General features: G+C 39.5%; 1 protein-coding gene across 3 annotated transcripts in view; it reads left to right on the plus strand.

The window, feature by feature from the left end:
• Positions 1-11,924: 11,924 nt before the first annotated feature.
• CD36 (CD36 molecule (thrombospondin receptor)) overlaps positions 11,925-21,634 on the plus strand; it is a 35,638-nt gene continuing 25,928 nt past the window's right edge. For 2 of the 3 annotated variants that reach the window (XM_010580938.1, XM_010580939.1), the window contains exon 1: positions 11,925-11,939. The gene's annotated coding sequence lies outside the window, so the exon portion shown is untranslated. Of the gene's footprint in view, positions 11,940-20,029; positions 20,134-21,634 lie in introns of those variants that run through there. The other variant, XM_010580936.1, reaches the window with a different exon arrangement.

The raw sequence follows: 21,634 nt of genomic DNA on the forward strand, positions 1-21,634 counted from the left end.
GGAGCGTAATAACATATTTAATGCTGTTGAGAAGTTCAGACACGCCTTATTTTAATTAAACAAACACTACAGGAGAGTTCGAAAAAGGTAATGATGACAGCGGCATGTCATGAAAAACAGATACTCCTGGAAGCTCTCTTGACATGACAAAATGAATATAACTTCAAAATCCTGTTCATTCCCTTGTCCTCTATCAAAACACCAGGATTTACAATGAAAATATGCACGTATCTATTTATCACACATGGATGCAAACTAATATTTCAAGACAGTTGTAAATGTATTGTCATCAAAATTAATATGAACTGCCTTGTAACAACACAACTATGAATACACTTGCTTAATTAAAGTATAAGTAAATACTTCTTGAAAACAGTTTTATTCCTGTTAGAAGGGCTTTTTCCACATATAAACACAGCCTACACTGAAGATGTTTGATTTCAGCTACTGCGTTTATAGGTTTGTTTTTCCATCAAGACTTCAGCTGCTGTTGAATTATTCTTTTTAAATAGGACTATGTTAAATCACCTGTGTGGTTTGAAGTAATTACTGATTTAGGCAGCAATTGTAAGTGACAGAATTTCTAATTGCTAGATGGATGACAAGATGCTAGAAATAGGCAGTGCACAAAAAAACAATTAAGAAATCCTCATTCACATTGGATCTCATCTTAATGACTGAGACAAGGTCAGGCCTGTCTGCTTGATGATTAAGGGCTGTCTTCCTTGTTTTGTTCACGTACTTCTCCGTGCAGAGAAACCCTGTGACACTGGGCAGTCAACAACAGAACATCTTCCTCATAAGCAATGTTTTTAAATTGGACTTAATTTGCTTGCTTTTAATCAGAACATTTTAAAAGAATAACTGGTTTCTTAGATGCTATTGAAATAGTTGCAAACTCCATAACATTTTCTTACTTTTTCAGTTAGATTATTGCCAGAAAATCACTGCAAGGTTACAAGAATCAGAAATGCTAATCCATCAAAACAAGGTTGTTTCTAGAACATTTATTATAACAATTTCCTGCATTTGTGTGATTAGAAATCTGTAGGAAAAGGAGTGCATTTTCAAGGACATTCAAAAGTGGTTTCCAAAAGTCTTCTGAGTTAAAAAAAGAAAAATAAATTCAAACACGGAACCCCACACTGAAATGTAACAGATCTTCAGTGAAACCAAAGGAGGGAATCTGCCTCTCCCGGCACTTTATGGAAGTCTGTAATAATGTATTTAAAGTAAGCATGTATGCTTTATTTAAGATCTACTAAGACTGCACTGACTCTTGTAATTTCTTTTTCATTTCTTTACAAACAAACTGTAAAGGTCAGATTCCTTTCTGTCTACAGTTCTCAAATTATTACCACTCTGCTAGAGTTACAGAAAAGAGAAAATCTAGCTTAAAATGATGATTTGCTCTGAAGAATTATGTAATTATAATATATTCCAATATTTAAAATATAGTCACTACAGTTACCCCAAACGATGATAACCTTTTGCAAAAATTGGAAATTTTCAACACACCCAAGCCCACCACCTGCCCCAGGAATAGTTAACCTTGCTAGAATCAGGAGACTGGTTTCACTGTTTGGTTTTTTTTTTCCAGTGTTTTGCTATAGCTATAATAGCTAGAAACTTTTTTCAGAAATGAAAGCCGAGATATTAATATTAATGCTTGACTCTAGAACTAGGAGTTTAATCATGCCAAACATTATAAGATCCACAGTAAAATGATGACCCTACTGGGTATTGCTGATTTCATAAAAGTCAAAGTTACCTGAAGTATTTCTGTTGGCTTATTGTTTCATGTGTCCACCATGTGTGGTTTTTTTTCTTTTTTTCCTTGCTGTATTGGGTTTACATGGCAAGGTTTTGGTAGCTGGGGGGTGGAAGCTGCAGGAGTGGCTTCTCTGAGAAGCTGCTAGAAGCTTCCCCCATGTCCGACAAAGCCAATGCCAGCTGGCTCCAAGACGGACCTGCCCCTGGCCAAGGCCGAGCTCATCAGCGATGGTGGTAGTGCCTCTGGGAGAACAGATTTAAGAAGGGGTAAAAAAAAGCTGTGCAACAGCTGTGAGAGAGAGAGGTGAGAACATGTAAGAGCAACAGCCCTGCAGACCCCCAGGTCAGTGCAGAAGGAGTGGGAGGAGATGCTCCAGGCGCTGGAGCAGAGATTCCCCTGCAGCCTGTGGGGAAGACCATGGTGAGGCAGGCTGTCCCCCTGCAGCCCAGGGAGGTCCACGGGGGAGCAGATCTCCACCTGCAGCCCGTGGAGAGAGGACCCCACGCCGGAGCAGGGGGATGCCCGAAGGAGGCTGTGACCCCGTGGGAAGCCTGAGCTGGAGCAGGCTCCTGGCAGGACCTGTGGCCCCATGGAGAGAGGAGCCCACGCTGGAGCAGGTTTTCTGGCAGGACTTGTGACCCCGTGGAAGGGACCCACACTGGAGCAGTCTGTGCCTGAAGGACTGCAGCCCGGGGAAGGGACCCACGCTGGAGCAGTTCGTGGAGGGCTGTCTCCCATGGGAGGGACCCCAAAATAGGGCAGGGAAAGAGTGTAAGGAGGAAGGAGTGGTAGAGATGAAGTGCTATGAATGGACCACAACTCCCATTCCCCATCCCCCTGCACCGCTTGGGGGGAGGAGGTAGAAGGGTTGGGAGTGAAGTTGAGCCTGGGAAGAAGGTGGGGGGGAAGTTGGTTTTAGAGTTGGTTTTATTTCTCGTTATCCTACTCTGTTTAATTGGCAGTAAATTAAATTAATTTCCCTAAGATGAGTCTGTTTTGCCCGTGACAATAATTAGTGTGTGACCTCCATGTCCTTATCTCGACCCGTGAGCTTTTAATTGTAATTTTTTCCCCTGTCTAGTTGAGGGGAGGGAGTGATAGAGCAGCTTGGTGGGCACCTGGCAGCCAGCCAAGGTCAACCCACCACACTTGCTTAGTTTTTTATTTTCTTTGTTATTTTTAGTATCTCTTTTGAATATTTACTTTTCTCCTAATTTCCTTCTACAACATAGTCATGCTTGAGGATTGTTAGTCTATTTGCTGTCGGGTCCCTTGAGGCTGTTCAGATAGTACTTCTTATGTCTCATTCTCCCTTATTAACATCAGAGTTTCCTTTACCCTTTTACATAGTCTTTGGAGTTGAAAATTGCCTCCCAGCTTTCCTACAATTAGGTATTGTTTATACGTGTCTGGAACAAGATGATTACAAATGAAAAGAGAAGCCAAGTATCTTTGGGCTACTGGCCTCTGAATAGTCATTCCTGGCAGTTGTTTAAGTATGATTTGTGCAACGTCAAGATCTGTCTCAATCCCAATATGTTTCTTGCTCTTGACTTCTTAATTTCTGGCATCGCTGCTATTCTTCCCACAATTACTGCCAGAGCCATTAGAGACCAAGAGTGGACGTGTGGTTCCAAGTCCTCACAAAGTGCAAGTAGCGTTCTTGTGACATTTTGTTCAGTATCATCCTAATTTAACAAAGATCAGTGTCCGTTACAGCTGCCCAGTAGGGAAGATAGTCTTTGAACACAAGATACAGACATTTTCATTCTTCACACCAGATTCTGCATTCTGACCCTGATAATAATGCAAATATTAGAGGATTTTAAATGCAAGTTGTTTTCTGGGCTTCTCATTAGTTAGGAAGTCTGTATATTCCATAAAGGAAAAGTTTGTTTAGCTGTATAACATTGCAAATATTGAAATAAAATAATGTTTATTCAAAATATAAATAGATCAAATTCTTAAGCTGGTCACTTCCCAGGGGACGGCTGCCTCAAGGAAGCAAGAACAGTCCAGGCATTCGTGTACCTTGTTAAAGGAGCCTTTATTTTAGAAATGTAACAACCAGATGGGTGAAGCTTACAGCTTGTATATAAAAGCTTAAAAGATAAAAGTTGTAAACAGTAAATTCACATATTAACACATTAATGTTAATGGTATCCTCTGATGATATACCTGTGGTCTGTTTTTTTAAAATAATGTATTTTGAGTGGCTTTATTTGTTTAGAGTATGTCTTCTACTGAGTTTAGCTTCAGACACAAAAGCTGGGGGGCTGGGCATAAGCTATTCAATGAGATCTCTACAAAAAAATTAGTTTTCTTGAATTTGATGTTGCTTTATCATTTTTGGGAGAAAAAAAAAAAAGTAAGTTCCAGTTCCAGCAGCCTGTTGCCTGAATTGTGATATCATGCCTTCTTTCACTTAGCAGCGTACATGACTTGCGCTTACTAAAGTAGAAAGGAACTGCTTGCCAGTCCTTTGTAAAGCCTATGGCTTTGCATGCTGCACCTTCGCATGCCCTTGAAGATATATTTTATAAGTCAAGAACTCCCAGACAGACACGTTCCAAGAAAGAATGTGCTGAAACACACATGGGATATACTGGAAATCAGTGCTCATTCAAAAGATGTAAGGTATACTCAACCTTACATTTTCATCAAATGGTGTTTTACAGATATGGCACTTGTGTTTGGAAAATACAAATGAGAGGTCAAAGAAATGAAAGCTAATTAAAGTCTGCTGAGATGAAAAACAAATGTTAAGAATCTTTCCAGTAGGAGAGGAACTAAGCACTGCGAGTGTCCTACTGGGAACACTCCAGCTGACTCTGATGGGGAAAATTCTGGGCTACACGGCTAAAAAACTGATAGAAAGTCTTTTCACTTCTGTTTTAAGAGATAGCAGAGGACTATCCACTTGAGCAGTCTAGATCTGAGATATATATTTTTTGATGATTAAAACCAATTCTTATTTGGTAAGATTGAAATAATCTAAACCGACGACTTTATTTTTCACTCTATAGACATTGTATAAACAAGTACGCCACTTCCATTTCTTTAAGTAACCAGCAATTTTTTTATTTTAAAAGTTTTTTGGCAACATTACTCTCTCTGTTTTGGGGAACATGGTAATTTCAGCTAAAAAGGATCTGATTTTCCAAAGGACAAATAGCAGTCTTCATAAATCAGCTATGTAAATTTGAAGGCATCCAGTATAATTTGTGACTTCTGACAATAAGATTTTTAGGATTCATGTACATTAGAATATTGCAGTGTTTCGTTTACAGAAATAAAGCAGAGATGCTGATTTTGGCCATGCCGAGACTTAGAGAACATACATGGAAATAAATGGGCTTTATCTCTGAAAAACTGAACACCACCACAGAATTTCTGATTATCCACTGCCTTATATTAATGTAACATCATTACTTCACTGATGTAAATTCTTTTGGATTCCTGTGCTCTGTCACTTGGTCTGGCTTCTATTTCTGAATGGCTCCAAATATATCCAGACTCAGTCAGAGAAGAGGACAATTGCTGTCACCAATTCTGGACAAGTCAGCAGCAGGCCTAGGCAACTGGTCTAGGAAAAAATCCTACTCGAACATTTTGCTTTGAGGCACAGGAATTTCCAGTCTCACTGCCTAGACTCAGCACCGATACCAGCTCTGCAGCTGTAGAGCCTGCGGGGATTTGCTGCGGACATTCAATTACCTGAGTAAATCTGGCAGGGATGGGTTGTCATTAAACAAGGAGCTACGCCACTTTGTAGTTTCTAAATTCAGACCAACTTTTAACTCTTGAACACGCATAGAAAGTATTAACATTGTATAGATTTCTCTTTAAATTTTTATTCCTGACTTTAGAGACTTTTAGGCTCTCTATTTAAAAAAAGTAGGCAGAAAACTACTTTCAAGGGCTCTGAATCTTTATAAACTCTAAGAAAGTCCATTTCTCATGTCAGAGACCGAGCCACTGAACTCTTTGGGAACTATTTTGGTTTTCCATTAAAAGAAAAAAAATCTTCCTATCCTACTGTTTTACTTGCAGTGTCAATTACTCGTGCAATGTACAGTGAAGACAAGCTCAGTGCTGTTGTAGTTTCTGAACAGAAATGCAGCATACTGCAGTATCTCCCGTCTTTTCTTGTTAAGCCATACAGAAAGACATAGGTGTTAAATATTTGTCAGTGTAATACTTTTTCATTAATATCACTCAGCATTGCATGGTGTGTCTAGATTAGTGTGCTCCTTGCTAAACCTTAATATTGAACTAATTTATATCTTAACATCTAATTAATTAAGAGCCATAATTATTTAATTCATGTGATGGCTCCTTTATGTGCCTCTAATACTGCTTGAAGAAAACCACTGATTGGGATTCCATCAGCACTTCATGAAGCTTAGGATTCATGCGTTGCAAGCATAGAGTGTTTGACAAGTTCTAATTGTTAATTAATTTTGTATTAAATCAATTTTTACTAATTACAATATGGTGGAATAAAGAATATAAGAATAAATGAGAATAAAACCCAATGAATCAGATAGACTAGGGCAATTTCATGTTGTGATTATTTAATAAAGAGTCATACGAGCACGTTGAACTGTGATGAATTTCACCCTGAACAAAACCCAGGAACAATGCCCATAGGCTGTTTAAATTCAAGTTATGTCACTGTATCAAGTCTCGCTAACTACAGTCACTTTTTCAGGATTAAACTCTCCCCATTACAAGTAAATCCCAGAATCAGATAAAACTCAATTACAAAATGAGGATGAGATCAGGTCAGATAAAGCTTATATTATCATTTCTGCTCCCTACTAATGCCTCATGAAGTTGAATACAGGTTATTTCTATAATCCTGAAAATCGTTCCAGATCTTTGGAGTGCATCTTTGCATGCCTTTTTGTGGGTATTATATTGAATAATACTCCTTTTTTTTTGCTTAGGGAAAAAGGGGGAAGTTAATCTCAGTGGGAAATATTCTGAGCTAAATTTTTGCAGAGCAGTAGGCACTGTGAGGGACTGTGCTGAATTGCTGACTCACGGTGCTGCTGCCTCAATATCCTGCTGTTGTAGGGGAGAATGTGAGGGACTGTGCTGAATTGCTGAGTCACGGTGCTGCTGCCCCAATACCCTGCTGTTGTAGGGGAGTACGCACAAGACATCCCCGAAGAAACCACCGTACCCGCGCCTGCCGAGCTGTGCTTGCCCGACAGGGTAATGAGCTCTGTGGAAATGGGTAGACTTTTCCGAAAAATTGTGGGGACTGGGACAATAAGAGAACTGCGTGCTCCCCTCTCACGAACGGAAGATCCGAACATGGGAAACATCGGCAGGACTGTGACACCTGGCTCGGAAGGAGAGACACCTGACTGGCGGCAGAGGAACCTGACCCTCCATCACCGGCATCGGAACCGACTCAGCGGGACGTTGCTGGCTTCGTGGTGGTGGTAACTAGTCTTGCTACCTCTCTTCCGTTCGCTTGCTTAGGTCTGCCTCTTTTTCTCCTTCCTCACTCTGTTCTATCGCAGCTATTGGTTATTGTAGGAAATAAAAGTTGTAAGGTTGTACAGCATCTGACCTCGTTTGTGCCTTAATCTCGCTCTCGGGATCATTTAACAACCCTCCCCGATATTGGATCGGGACAGGCACTCATTGCAGGTAGCTCATAAGAGCTACTTTTAATTTACCATATAGTAAGGGTGAGAGGACTCAAGTCCTAGAAAAGTATATTTTTCTCTGTAGACAATGAAGGGATTCTGGGTAGACATTCAGATGTCTACAATGTGGACAGCTAAATGTGGAAAGATGATTCCTACCCAGAATGGCAGTTCATTTCTTTTGCTCCACAATATGCATATTGATTCAGAATGCAGTAAAGATTTTTCAGAAAAAAAAAATGCTACAGTCTGCTGCATGATTTTTGTTGGTTCGTGTTGGTTTGGGTGTTTTTTTTTTTAATTAAGATCTGTTAACTTTTAGTCCTGAAAAAATGTATGGAAGTTCACACGCAGGAAACAATGCACTAGCTCCGTTCTCCTAGGATGCTTGAGGGCTGCACATCACCTTCACAACAGGGAACAACAACATGAAGATTTCCTGCAGTAAAGTGGAGGAGGTCACTCGTATAGTTAAAGACAGGTTTATGCTGGGTTTAGATGCTTAGAGTTGTAAGATCCAAACAAGATATGTTTTCCGGTGATCCAGAAAGATCTGGAAGTGAAATCAGGTGATGTGTTGAGTCAACACATTTGCATTAGGTCTATACTTTGGAAGCTGGTCTTGTCCCATCCATAGAATGTGTGCTGGGCACATGCCCGGTGCCTTATGTGAATTAAACATGAAGTATCAAAATGGTATTTAGATGAGGCACAGTTCTAAAAGTGGGAACCTGATCATGGATTAATTTCATCATAAGAAAAGGAAGGCTACGTAGAAATACAGTAGCCACATTAAAGAGGGCTGTAACACCTCACAAAGCACTTCAGCTGAAGCAATACACTAAGCGTGCAGTGTGCCAGAGGAATAGGTCTGTATTACTGCCCCATTCTGCAGGTGAGGAACCTGAATGGTATGAAAAGTATGGCTTGGTTAAGGATGTGCGGGGAATCATAACACAATTCCAAAGGTCTGTGTAGGCACAAATCCTCCCAGCCACACGCATTTCAGTAAGACACACATGGAAGTTTCCAAGGAAAAGGTGGTATTTTTCAGGGTGTCTGCATGATGGAAAAAGGCAATAGGCAAGGTTGCAAGAGGGTAAAGAGCTTAGCTACACAGTAAGTTTCAGGGGACATTCTTTGAAATTGAAACAAGGCACCTGCATGTGTTCATGTGTACATGCAAGCATGTATAAAAGCTTAAATATTTGTTGGGTCAAAAATGGAATTTTATTGCCCTTAGAGAAGAGGGACTTCACATTTTACTTGGGTGTAGGAAAGTAAAATATCCATAAGAAAGTATGTTCTCATGTTTGCTATCCAAGAAAAAAGACCCTCTCACAAACCTCACCAATTCATGGGGCAACATATGCCTGTCATGCCAAGATGAAGATTCTTCTCATTACATGCAGATGAAAAATCAAAATGCTGGGATCTGCTGTCTCCAAATGGCAAAGAAGTTGTCTTTTACTAGGTTTTTCATAAGCCCAATGGATTAAAGCTGTCTGCCAGGAAAGCTGTTGGGAGGCCATGAAAATTCACCTCCACTGCAGTTGTTTCTGTCTGTTATAAGGAGATTCGTACACATTACTTGAATGTGCATACAGATGCTATTTAGGCACGTGTACATTAGAATCACAGACACATTAAAGCTATAGACAGAGGCATGGTAGGTAAACTGACAAATATCAGCTGATAGATGTCCACGGTGTTTGATCAAATACTGGCATGCTCCCTTGGGTACATGGACTTTGGAAAATACAATGTTCAATAAGACCTAGAATGTGTAACTGTTGTTAAAACAGTTCTCACACACAGAAGTACAGTGGAAAAAACCTTCCCTATTACAGGAACGTGCAATGCTGAGATGAGCTTTTCAGTCTGCACATGCAAGACTTTTAGAGGTACTGTTCTGATCTGGTCAAAATTTATCCTCTGAGAGGAGGTGGGCAGACAGCCTGACAGCAAGGCCTAGGGAAAGGAGGAGAAGTCCGTGTTAGAATGTGGCAGCTGAGAAAAGGAATTGTGAAAGAAAGACTGGCAAAAAACTAACTAGAAAACCACTAACAGAGCAGAGTGCAGCGTGGAAGAAGTGGTTGCAAGAAGCTGAGCGTTTCTATGTCTGTAATCCTGTGGCTGTTACTACCCAGAAAGTCTTGGGAGTGTCCTGCTGAATCCTCTCCAATACCATTTTGGGAACCTGATAAGTGACTATTGTTACTTTTTGCCTAAATCGGACAAGCCTGAGTATAATTATAGGGAGGGTGTGCACTCCGCCACAAACATGCCTGGGTGTTTCATGTTGTGATGGCACGTTTACAATTCTGTAATCTTTATCCTATGTAATTTTAAGGATTGTTTTTAAACGCTAAACACTAACGAGTGCCCTGACTTCTCAAAGCACGAGAAAGAGGTGAAGGATACATCCTATTTCCTTTCTAGCTGTTGCAGGGTGGAAGGAAAGGCACAGCACTGGTTTTGATAGCCCAATAAGCCTGCTCGACCACTGAACCTGTCTGACCCTGCAGTCAAAGAAGTTCCCAGCCTCATCTCAGATCCTCCCAGTTCTGGTGCAGGTAAGTCAAGGATGAGGTTTACTTTTCCCTACCTGGCACGGCTGCTTCTTTGTGTATGGGTGAAGCTGTTCAATATTCATTTTCTCAGGAGTGGGAGGACTTCAGAAAGAGTGCTGAATGTCAGCTGGGCAGGGAAAAGATAATGGGCAGGAGTACCATGGGCTTTACTGTTCTGAGGCTTTAGGAAGGAACACAAACAAGAACACATTACAGGATTAAGGTACCAAACTTAATTATTATTTATAATTAACCTTTTCAGGTAAGATTCTTTTGTGTACCAAAGAGCACTGATAAATCTGGTTTTCGGTTGAAATCAGCTTTTTGATTAACTGATAACGCAAGAAGGTTATATACCAGGACTTCAGGGAGAGGGAGAAGAAGGGAAGGAGGAGAAGAAAGAAAAAAGTATCATGGGAGATTTTGAGAAATACAAATCGAAAATATAATGGCAGGGGACAAGAACAGAATTGGTGTGAAGCTGTAAATTCTGGAAGTGGGGAAAAAACTAGAGGATAATTCAATGGGGGAGGAGACAGACCGGAGGAGATGCCTGATGGAGGAGTGACTGCTGAGATGATAGGGTGGAAGGTAGGAGAGACAGAGAGCTGGAGGAGGGAGGAGATTGTTGGGTAAGGGAACAGGAGTAAAAGGAAGCACATGTAGAAAGGAAGGCAGAAGGGAAGTCTGGCAACAAGCTGGAGGCTGCAGATGTGAAAGCCACACAGGAAGCAATCAATGGGACTCCAAGAAAACCAAAGGTAGAACAACAGCACTTACATAAGAGGACAGGTCAGAAAATATCCAGATTAATGGAAATTTAAGGAATATTTTTGTTTCCTTCCTTTCCCTGCTAGCTTCATTTTCTGTCTAACTTTAGAGGTGGAGAAACTGCATAGAAAGCCCGGCAAAGAGGCTTATGCCATGGGATGTCTCTTGAGTTAGTACATGTGTGCTGTAGCTTTACAGCTCCTGTCATACTGACTCACCTCGGGGTCCTGTTAACCCTCTGGGACAGCTTTTATCTTAACTATGAAAGGCCTTGGCAGACAGGCTGCTCACTGATGCTATTTGCTGTAACTGGAAGGAGGTGCCTCAATCTGCTGGTCAAATAAAAAAATAATACAGTGCTTAAAACTCTAATAGTTTTTAAAAAGTATTTAAAGCAGTTCATCACTGCTACGATAAAAAGATCTAGCAAACATCCAAAAGGACAGGCAGAGGAAGCAAGAACACTGTCACTTGGCTCAGAGGTTCATTTAGACAACAAAATTCTGAATCAAAGCCTGTGGAAATCATTAGAAAGAGTCCCATCAATTTGAACAGCTGTATTCACAGCTGTGAGCCCTCATTCTGACCTGTCTCTGTACTTTGTGTAAATAAGTATAATAAGCCCAAATATGAAGAGTTATCTCTAGTATGAAACTCCTTACCTGGCTTCCCGCGTGTTGTGAGGATTAACTGGGATTAGACTGTGTTTGCAAAGAGTTATTGCAAAGAGCGAGTTCAGTTAAGCTTGTTCTGGATCGGCAACAGGGACCTGATACATTGCCTACAAGTGCTGGGCTGTTGCAGAGGGTAAAGAGATCAGAGGCAGAGTCTGGGTTGGAAGGATTTCTTACTGCTGGTCTTTCTTGCAAAGTGCAAGTGTGAAAGAGTATTACCTTTGGCTCAGAGGTCTTGTAATTCCTTATCACTTGAGCCAGTTTAGCTACCAAGGTGTTTAAACGTCTGTGCAACATTCTATTTCTTTTTGTGGCTGATGAAACACCAAGTGACTCGTAGGGCACTGGGCAGCCAGGGTTGCTACTGGGTTGTTACAGCAGCTTGGTTTTCCTGTGAATAAGAAATTAACTTAGCAGGCTCTTCTGCAACTCTCCAGTTCCTGGTGGCAAAAGCAGTGAGAACAGCTCTCCCTCCATACAGGTACGTGACCCTGCTCCTGGACTAAATGTAGTTTCTCAGCACACAGCTGGACATTGTATTCGTTTCTTGTGACTGTACTAGTGCATCCCATTGCTAACAAATGCTCTTACATGCCAGAATTATTAAAAGCAAAGACAGGTATGCCATTCAGCCCCTATTTCTTGACTGTTTATAACTCTAAGAAGAGACCATTCACTGAAATTTAGAAAGAGTAAATATGCTGATAATCAAATTATTTCACTTGCATATTAGTATCTTGATAATATTTAATATATCGCTAATATTTCACTGTACATTGCAATTAAAAATGAGTGTAGTCATGTTTTACACTGTAACAAGTGTATAGAATCATTTGTCTGTAAATGATTATCTTATATATAAAGGTCTATTATATAAAGGATTATATACATTTATTATCAAAAATAAATATGAATGAAGAGAAATATCAAGTGTATAGCTGGTCATAAAATGCATATGGTTTATGAGTGTGTTATAAACAAACATCTGAAAATACTGTAGTAATTCTTAATTATAGGAAAAAGCATATATGTGTATTTCTGTGTAGATTTAAAATTGTAATTCATGTCCAATGAAGATGCTGATGTAACATATATTAAATTACTTTTTATATGGAAGTCCTGAGATCAACTCAATAAATATAGCATAGTCGTATAAATACTAGTAACTTGTGCTAGTGATCTGATTCAATACCTGATCCAACTGATACAATAACTATGATATTAATTCAATGATTTTTTTTTTTAACTTGGCAAAAATGTCCTATTCATAAAAGTGTGTAGTCTGTAGCTGTCTATTTTGAGGGGATTTTTTTCTGTCCTCAAGTGAGACTTCAGAAGCATTTATGTAATTGGCACAACCAGGAAGATGATCAGAAATATAGGTTTTTTTCAGTTAAATTATTTTATTTTGGAGCTGCTTTTTGTGTAACTGATAGTTATATACATATTCCTGTAATGTGGTTTCATCTGAAAGAATACTGCCTTATCTTAGCATCAGAAAATTACATGATCTGATATCTTCAGGTTATCTATTAGTTGCCTACTTCATTTACTGCTAGTGCACAGAAATCGCTGCTAGTACTTTTTCAACTGCTCTGTTTTTCATAGTTGTTAATGTTTCTTAATATGCAATAATGCTACACAAATTTTCCTAATCTCTTTAGATCTTCAGCTGCTGCCAAGGTATCTCTTGTGGCAAGGGTGATTTTATTTTTCAGTTTTGGTGTTTTTTTGTGTGTGCACAATCTATGTTTTATGCTTTCATTGTAGTAATTAAGTATCTATCTTCTCAAGAGAAATATGAAAAAAGGAGAAAAATCCTTTTTTGCCATACACACAAGAGTAGCACATTAGCACTTAGAGTAAAGAAGAGAAAAGGCATCCTTTGGTATAAGAAAATTTGTATGACAAAGTTTTTTTATAATAGAGTAGTTTAAATAAAACCTTGCTCACCAGATCCATAGGGAAAGGCTATAAAAGGTGAAAAACTCCACGGCAGTTGGTGCACATTTTCTTGAAACTGTCTGAGTATTCCTTCCTCACCCAGCCTGGTAGGCAAGACCCACATGGTCTGCACCTCTGCTGCCAGCTGGAGGGGAAAATCTGCTTTTCTGAGAGCATTTCTATTAACTCTGTGCCACCACTGCTGTAGTTTCTGGATTTCCTCTCGAGGGAGAAAGCTTAATCAGAAAGGGCTTTGGCCTGTATTAATTCTCCAGATATTTCCTATGTCACCCTTTCTTTTGGTAGAAAACATATGTCGTGCTGGCAGAGGCCTGGATCCCCTGGTACTGTCCCAACCACTGATTCTGATTCTCAAAGTGGGGCTGGACAACTGTCCTACGCCATGCAGTTGGTTAAGTAAAGCTTTCTTCTTGTGCTGGCCTGATGAAGAGCAGGGTTTTTTTCTGGCAGTAGGCTCATGGTGTGGCTTTTATACCTCGTGTCTGAGGCTGAACTGAAATCCCGGGGAAGATCTTCTGCATGTTGCTCAGACCAAGGACATGTCTCCAGGTCTGGAACATGAGAACTGAAAGAAAAAGATGTCAAAAGTTAATCTTAAACTTACGTCTTCATTAATCGGAAAAATCCCCTGTACCTATGTTGTTCTTACTTATTACACAGACAAAATTATGGTGTAGCTGGTAGGCAAAAGCTAACCATAAGGACTACCCAGTCATTCATCAAAGCCACTGCCATTGTCTGGGATGATTCATTATGGTGACTATTTCTCAACCAGGTATTGCACCAGTGAAGGAGTTTTGAATTTCCCCATTATTCTGTGACTCCTGAGCCAAGGAGAAGAGTTTTGCAAGAAGTGGAATATATCCAAGTAGGGACAAGATTTATTAAATTTCTCTTGACTTTCAAAAGTCATCTGCTTTCAAAATTTTTCTTCCCTACCATTGGAGCCTCCTCTCTGTGCCCTCCTTAGGTTTCAGTGAGAAACGTCTCGAGCATTAATAGACTGACCCAGCCCTTTAGGTAACAGATTTTTATAGCTCTTTGCTGCTTCAGACTCACTTAGAAGCCTAAGTTATTATATTACAGTTTCTGTATTGGGTTCAGTTCTGCGAAGTTCCTTCCTATCTACGTTCTGAGTGACTCTCACGTGAACCCACAGGAGTGGAAGAATCAAAGTCCGCTCTATCCCTGCCTCTCTTGTGCTTTCTTCACCTGATTCCTGTGCTAAAATCACTTGAAAATAAATTTTAAAAGTGATTTTGAGGACTGAGAAAGGCAGTGGTTTATGCATGCCACAATCAGTGAAGAAAAGCTCAGAATCTATATTTTCTGGGTGTTGTGGTTTAACCCCAGCCAGCAACTAATCACCACGCAGCCGCTCACTCACTCCCCCCCCATCCAGTGGAATGGGGGAGAAAATCAGGAAAAGAAGTAAAACTCCTGGGTTGAGATAAGAACGGTTTAATAGAACAGAAAAGAAGAAACTAATAATGATAATGATAACACTAATGAAATGACAACAGTAGTAATAAAAGGATTGGAATGTACAAATGATGCGCAGGGCAATTGCTCACCACCCGCCGACCGACACCCAGCCAGTCCCCGAGCGGCGATTCCCTGCCCCCACTTCCCAGTTCCTATACTAGATGGGACGTCGCATGGTATGGAATACACCGTTGGCCAGTTTGGGTCAGGTGCCCTGGCTGTGTCCTGTGCCAGCTTCTTGTGGCCTGGCTGGCCATGAGAAGCTGAAAAATCCTTGACTGTAGTCTAAACACTACTGAGCAACAACTGAAAACATCAGTGTTATCAACATTCTTCGCATACTGAACTCAAAACACAGCACTGTACCAGCGACTAGGAAGACAGTTAACTCTATCCCTGCTGAAACCAGGACACTGGGAAAAAAAATGAATCGAAGCAGCTGCTGGGTCTTCCATCACCCACTTTTCCCCTAAAGAACCTAGTTACAGTTTGACAGAGAAACTCATCACTGGCAGGAGCCAAATATATCACGCTGTTTCCACCGTACTGCTGCCAAGTTGGTTTGAGCCAATGGTATTTTAGGATGTTTTCCGTATCATCAGAACACGCTGAGAATCACAAGGGACTGCACCTTAGGTCCTAACACTTCACAGAGCTGGGAAAACTACAGCTGGGACTCTTTAGTGGGTAATGAAGGAGGTACACAGCAGTTTGGAATGAGTCTTCCAAGTTCTTGTGATGAGAAATCAGGTATTAATGCTTGTTTAGGAGGATCTTTTTTCAGGGATCCAAAGTCTGCTTGATATGAGTGGTTGGAATATGTCCCAGGGCATACAATGGAAAGCTTTGAAGGCCAACACATCTGCAGTAAAAGTCTGTGATGCGAGGTGGGCAAAAAAATGCTACACCACGTCTGCAATCTTTGGCCAAACTTTCCATTATTGTCAGGCGGTAAATATTTTGAAGTTTTCTCATTGCGTTTTCTTCTTGCTTCATAGCTTGTTTGCACTTACCAGAACCTTTTATAGTTGTCCTGGTATTGTTGATACGGTGCACTGATGAGGGGAGGAACTGAAGGACCTTTTGGGGGAGTTTGAGTGGAACTGTTCTAACACTAACCTTCTAAAAGTTAGATGTCTAATTTAAATGAGTCATTTAGATCCTCTGCAGTTAGAAGAGAGACATCAGTCCCTCCAAAGGATATGATACGTCCTTGTCTAAGATAAGCATTTAAGGTAGATGGGATGAGTCCATGGATGTGCTCATACCTCTCCATTGAGAGGAGAGGAAACCAATTCATCTTCCTTAGGCCAGATGCTTACTTTTACCTGGATAAAGTTATTTGCAACAAATATTTGTAATTCACTTTAAACAAGAAAAGCATTATTGCTTTGAAGCTATGTCTTTCTTTTCTTTTAGGTCCTTAGAGATAAGATATTAAAAGCAAAACTGAAACAACTGAAATATCTTGATACTTCCTTCTTTTAAAGTGAGGTGACCACTCCTGCTGTTTAACTCTGTTCTATCGTGTGGCTTTTGGAAAATGAGGTGGTACAAAATAGCAGTCACAGTGAGGGTAGCTGAGACAAAGACAGTGAACATATAATTGAGGAAGAAAATATTAGTTCTATATTATTATTTTTATAATTTGGGTGTTATATATTCAAATTCTTTATAGGCAGTACTTGAAGATAGGCCATGTTCGCTAGAGGAGGCTCTTCTGCAATGGAAGTGAAGTAAATTGTTGAGGTTGGTCCGGGTGGATAGCTCATGTGCTGCTGCTTCTTATGTATTGTGTGATGACATGATACACAGAAGGTTTTCATTTCCACAGGAAGTCAAACTACCTTTCATGAATACAAAATTTCACTCCCTATAAAGGAACACCTTCCACTATCTCCAAGACATGTGGAGGGGCAGAAGTCTCCTCCAGCTGGTGGCATATTGCACATTTTCTTCTGTAGATGATTCATCTTTGTCATTCTCCTCCTCAGTAGAACTAAGCGCACATGAGTGAACATGAGTGTGTTGAATCAGAAAGAGCTTATTTGGGGACAGGAGCCACATGTTCTTATTTTTTGTAGGTTTTCTGAATGCTTTACATCTTTCACTGCTGAGCAAGATACAACCCTTCTTGTAGGACTTAACTGTGGAGAAGCCACAGGACAACTGAGTGATGGCAACAGGATTTTGGGTAGGGAGTGTAGAAGCCACATAAGATGATGTTAATAGAATAAGCCAGATAAACAATAAATCTGTGCTTTTACTTACAATAGAAAGGAGGTAAACATAATTCCTCACACCTTTATTTCAAAGTAGGAAGAATACCCAAAAGATTATAGAAAATCATTTTGAATGGTGAGAACATTAACCTCATCTTCTGCCCAGGGCTTGGCACTTTACCTAACAACTAGAAGGTTGGTTTTGTTTTGGTTTGTTTTTTATAAAGGTTAGTGTCTGAAAAATTCAGAGGGTGCAAAAGTATAGACAGGCGTTTCCTCGATTTTTCTAATTTGCTTGCTAACCTCAGCTGGCATTTGCTAACATCTCCACATCTGGCAAGGGATTAATGTTAAGATTAGTTTTTACAAGTTTCATAATAGGCAGGTGAAGAAAAACTCTGTGAGTGCCATGACTGTGGAAACACGGGAATATAAAGTCATGCTGTGCTGTACTGTACATCAGAGAATTCCTACAGGAATATGGGAACGTTTATGTAGGCATCCTCAAAATTCAAATTATATGTACCATTAAGGTACGTCATCCCCTGATGGAAGGGATCTTAACGTAAAAAAAAAAGGGGGGAGGCATTGAGTGTTTAGGAATCTCAGGGCATATAGAAAGATGATATCTTTCCTCATTTGTTCCCTCTGTGTTTAGAAAGCACCCCAAGGAAAGTGATTTCCAAAAGGCTCTGCTATGAGATGTCTAGAAAAGCCAGGAATCACACTCATCTCTTCAGCATTTTCTCGTCAGTAATATGTTTATTCTAGGAAATGTGGGTGAACTTCATTTAGAGTTAGCAACTGCATTTATCTTTTTCCGCTTCCCACAGTTTTCTATGTCTTCAGCAAGCACGTGAGTGTCATTTACACTACTTCTGTTTCTTGACAGTTTCTCCTTGCGGGGCAGTTTGCCTGTTGTCACAACAATGGGGACTCCAATGAAGTACATATTTTTTTGCTTTTTCTGTCGTTGTTCTGTTGCTGTGCGTCTCTGTATTTTCTCCCCTACAACCTCTGAACTCTGATATGAAGCCAGAGTACACAGAAAGACCATTGAGTACTTATGGTTTGGTTTGTTTTTAAGAAACAGAGATGACTGACATCCAAAAGTGCACAACTTCTCTCTCAGATTCAAATCCTTTTAGCTGGTTCCTGCAGTTCAACCTGGCAGTCCTCATTTCACTGCCAAGCACTGCCTGCTAGAAGAGATTTTGCTTATACAGGACGTTAATAAGATATCATAAGTTACAAAATCAGCTGATACAACTCAGCATGTATATGTTGAAAACTGAGCTTCATTACATCTGCATTAGTGCCTTTAAGATTCCAACAAAAAGACAGTAGTAGATATCTTCCTCCCTTATGGATGGTGCACGCTGAATCCCATACACTGCTAATGGAGAAAATGAGCATGGTAGGGAACATGTCCATGGGCAGGTGTGATTGACTGGAATTACTTCCCCTTAGAAGAGACAAAGCAGCAGTGAAGAAGTCAGTGCAGCCTGGGAGGAAAGCTGGGGGATCCCGAACAAGAGCATCCCCAGGACAGCATCCTACGAGGAGATATCCAATAGCAATAATTAAGGATAATATTCATAAAAGTAGTGCATATGAACCATAGTGTGGAGGACTACTTCTTTCAGCAGTTAAACTCCACTCTTTAATTAAAGAATAGAGGAAAGCAATTTTACTCCACTTCTCAAGGAGGTGAAACTGGAGTTAGTCAGGGTCACCAACTTTCCCTGGCAGTAAGCCTCGTACAGACTGTCCTACAGGTTGCTTTCAAAGGACCAGGCTCACTTTCACCCCTGCTTTCACTACTAGGAGATAAAACCTCAATTTTGTTAATCTTCATCCACCTCAGATTTGTTTAGCAGAAGTAGATTAGAAGAAAGGAGCTTCTTCCACAGAAGCTTAACTTTCAGGTAGGGCAATATCAAAACCAGAACAGTAAACAATCAGTCAAACCACACAGAAAATACTAAACGTATGGATCACAAACTATTCAGTGCCATACCCTGAAAGTCTGGACCTAAGAATCTATTTTTGGGAGTACTTTCTCTTCTATAATTAAATAAGCCAAATATAAACCATTTCCTCTTGCTGCTGCCAGAAGAATCTTTTAAAATAATTCATTCATTTAATTCACCTGGGATGAGGAGGTATTTAAAAAATATTTGTGCAAAAGCTTCCCAAACTGATTATTGCAAATTATTAGTATACATTGTGCTGGGGTGACACTTTGGTCTACACAGATGTCACTGTAAAAATAACTGCTTTTTAGATACATTAAAAAAAAAAGCTTCTGGGATGATGTTCAATGAACTTGCAGTTCCTCTTACTTTGTGAGGAAATGTTGTAATCCAACCTGTGAAGGAAAATCCCTTTAAAAAATATTCTGACATTTCCTTATTTTTATTACTTGAAAATATACTATCACAATGATTAAGCTGCAAAGGCCTTTAGCCTGTATTTTGGTAGAGGATGACTGCAGTAGTAAGGCTTTATTTATACAGCAGAGCATGCTATATAGCAAAGAATATTTGAAACTATTCTGTATCTTAAAGAAGCTGTCAGGAACTGGTTAGTCATAACTTGCTAATATGAGCAATTTTAAAGCAAATGGACATTAGAGAAGTGACCAGGAGCCAAATAAGTTACCCTTTTGTCTCCTTGACCTTTGACTCACTTGGATCAAAATTTGACAAAGATTGCAGCGGCTAAGTATATTACCACGAGATGTAGGTAGTGGCTTTTAGTCAGACTGCAAAAATAACCCCCCCCCCCCCCCCCCCCCAGCACCAATACAACTTAATTTTTTCTGCTGGCAAAAAGATAAACAGGGAACTGACGTCTCTTCGAATATATAAACACTCCCTCAGAGTTTAGAGCCTATGTGCTCGGTGGGGAGATTTAGCTGCTTGTCTTCTCGTAACTTGATGCAAGTCATGTGTTAAGTACTTGTATGTTCAGCTGAAAAGTCAGTTGCCCTTATTCAAGGTGAGTCATATGCTACAACATTTAAAATCAAAGGGTTTTTTCTCAGGAATACTTTTAAAATCAGTTGGTGGAAATCTTGAAAATATTTATCTGTAATATAAAATATAATGGCAGGATTTTGCAAAGCTGTTTGCAAAAAACAGTGAAATGTTACATGTATTAGTGAAATGCTTCATTACTGTGTTAGCAATGGTATTTTATGTTCAGTATTGCTGGCTTTCCCATTTGCATTCTGTCTTCTGATATTTAATATTCTTGAAACTACAGTTCTGGAATCATGTGAATTTATAAAAAATGCATCTTTTTAAAGTGATATTTGTAGCATTTACTATTGCAGATAAAAAGCTCAAAACTATAATTTCAAAGTATGTCAAAGACAAAAAAAAAAAAAAGTAGAAATAATCTCTTCCCTTCAAATGTATCTCTTAATAAAGTCAGGATTTTTAATCACACCATCTGACCTTGGAGAAACTGGAATTATGTTTAAAGAAACAACATGTTTTTTGGGTTGAAACTCTTAACAGGAGTTTTCAAAACCCATTTTAATTTTCACTACACACATTGCTTCTTCCCCATGTAGTTGGGGGCTCTCATTTGCAGCAATAAATCTAATCCTTTGTCAGAACTGAAGTAATGCCTTGTCATGCAAAGTTTAAAAATCACTGTTAGAGCTAGAGAAATCATTAAGAAAATAAAGATAATATTTTTTTGATTTTTATAAGGGCTTGCTTTAAACTAGCATGTACAGAAGCATAAGTTAAGTAGGGAAGAAAAAGTTTAATAACTTTTTGCATCTTTCCTCCTATTCAGTTGCTTATAAACTGTCTTTTCAGAGATTTGAATGGATCATTTCTATTGTCAATATTCTATTAAGGTCATTTGAAACAATATTAAAAAGTAGATACCCAAGACTCTGGAATGGGGTGAATATTCTTATTAATCCTGTAGTCAAATATAAGTTGAAATGATACTATAGTCACATAGACAATATCTCATTTTGTTATGGTATTTTCTGTTCTGCTTAAGGTAAATAATTTTCCCTTGAATATGAGTTCCCAGACACAGGTGCATTCTTATTGGAAGTTTCTACTTTAATCTTCATATTTTACATTCAGTTGTGATAGGTGAGAATAGCTTGTTGACTTCTATGTGAAACTGAGTGTTACGTTGTGAGTGCTCTTCATTGCAGTTGTGTAATGGATAATTTAAATTGCATAAATTGAGATGTGTCTAGGCTGCTATTGCATTGCATTTGGTGGGAGAAGGGTGAATATTTTACAATTTGCAAAATCTTGGAATAGACACAAGTTGTTATCAGCCAGTTGCTTTCTAGCTGGTTATTGCTAGTGCTAGATACCTAGTCTGCCTAACACACAATAAATCCATTGGAAAAAACTTGTAGAAACTTACATGGAAATGTATTTCAGTGGAAGGTGTATATGTGTTGATTTTGAGAAGCTTCACTATGCAAGCCAAGGAAAAAAGTCTGACAATATCTAAA

The sequence above is a fragment of the Haliaeetus leucocephalus genome, unplaced genomic scaffold (genome assembly GCF_000737465.1).
Source record: "Haliaeetus leucocephalus isolate CR32 unplaced genomic scaffold, Haliaeetus_leucocephalus-4.0 Scaffold751, whole genome shotgun sequence".
NCBI classification, from domain to species: domain Eukaryota; kingdom Metazoa; phylum Chordata; class Aves; order Accipitriformes; family Accipitridae; genus Haliaeetus; species Haliaeetus leucocephalus.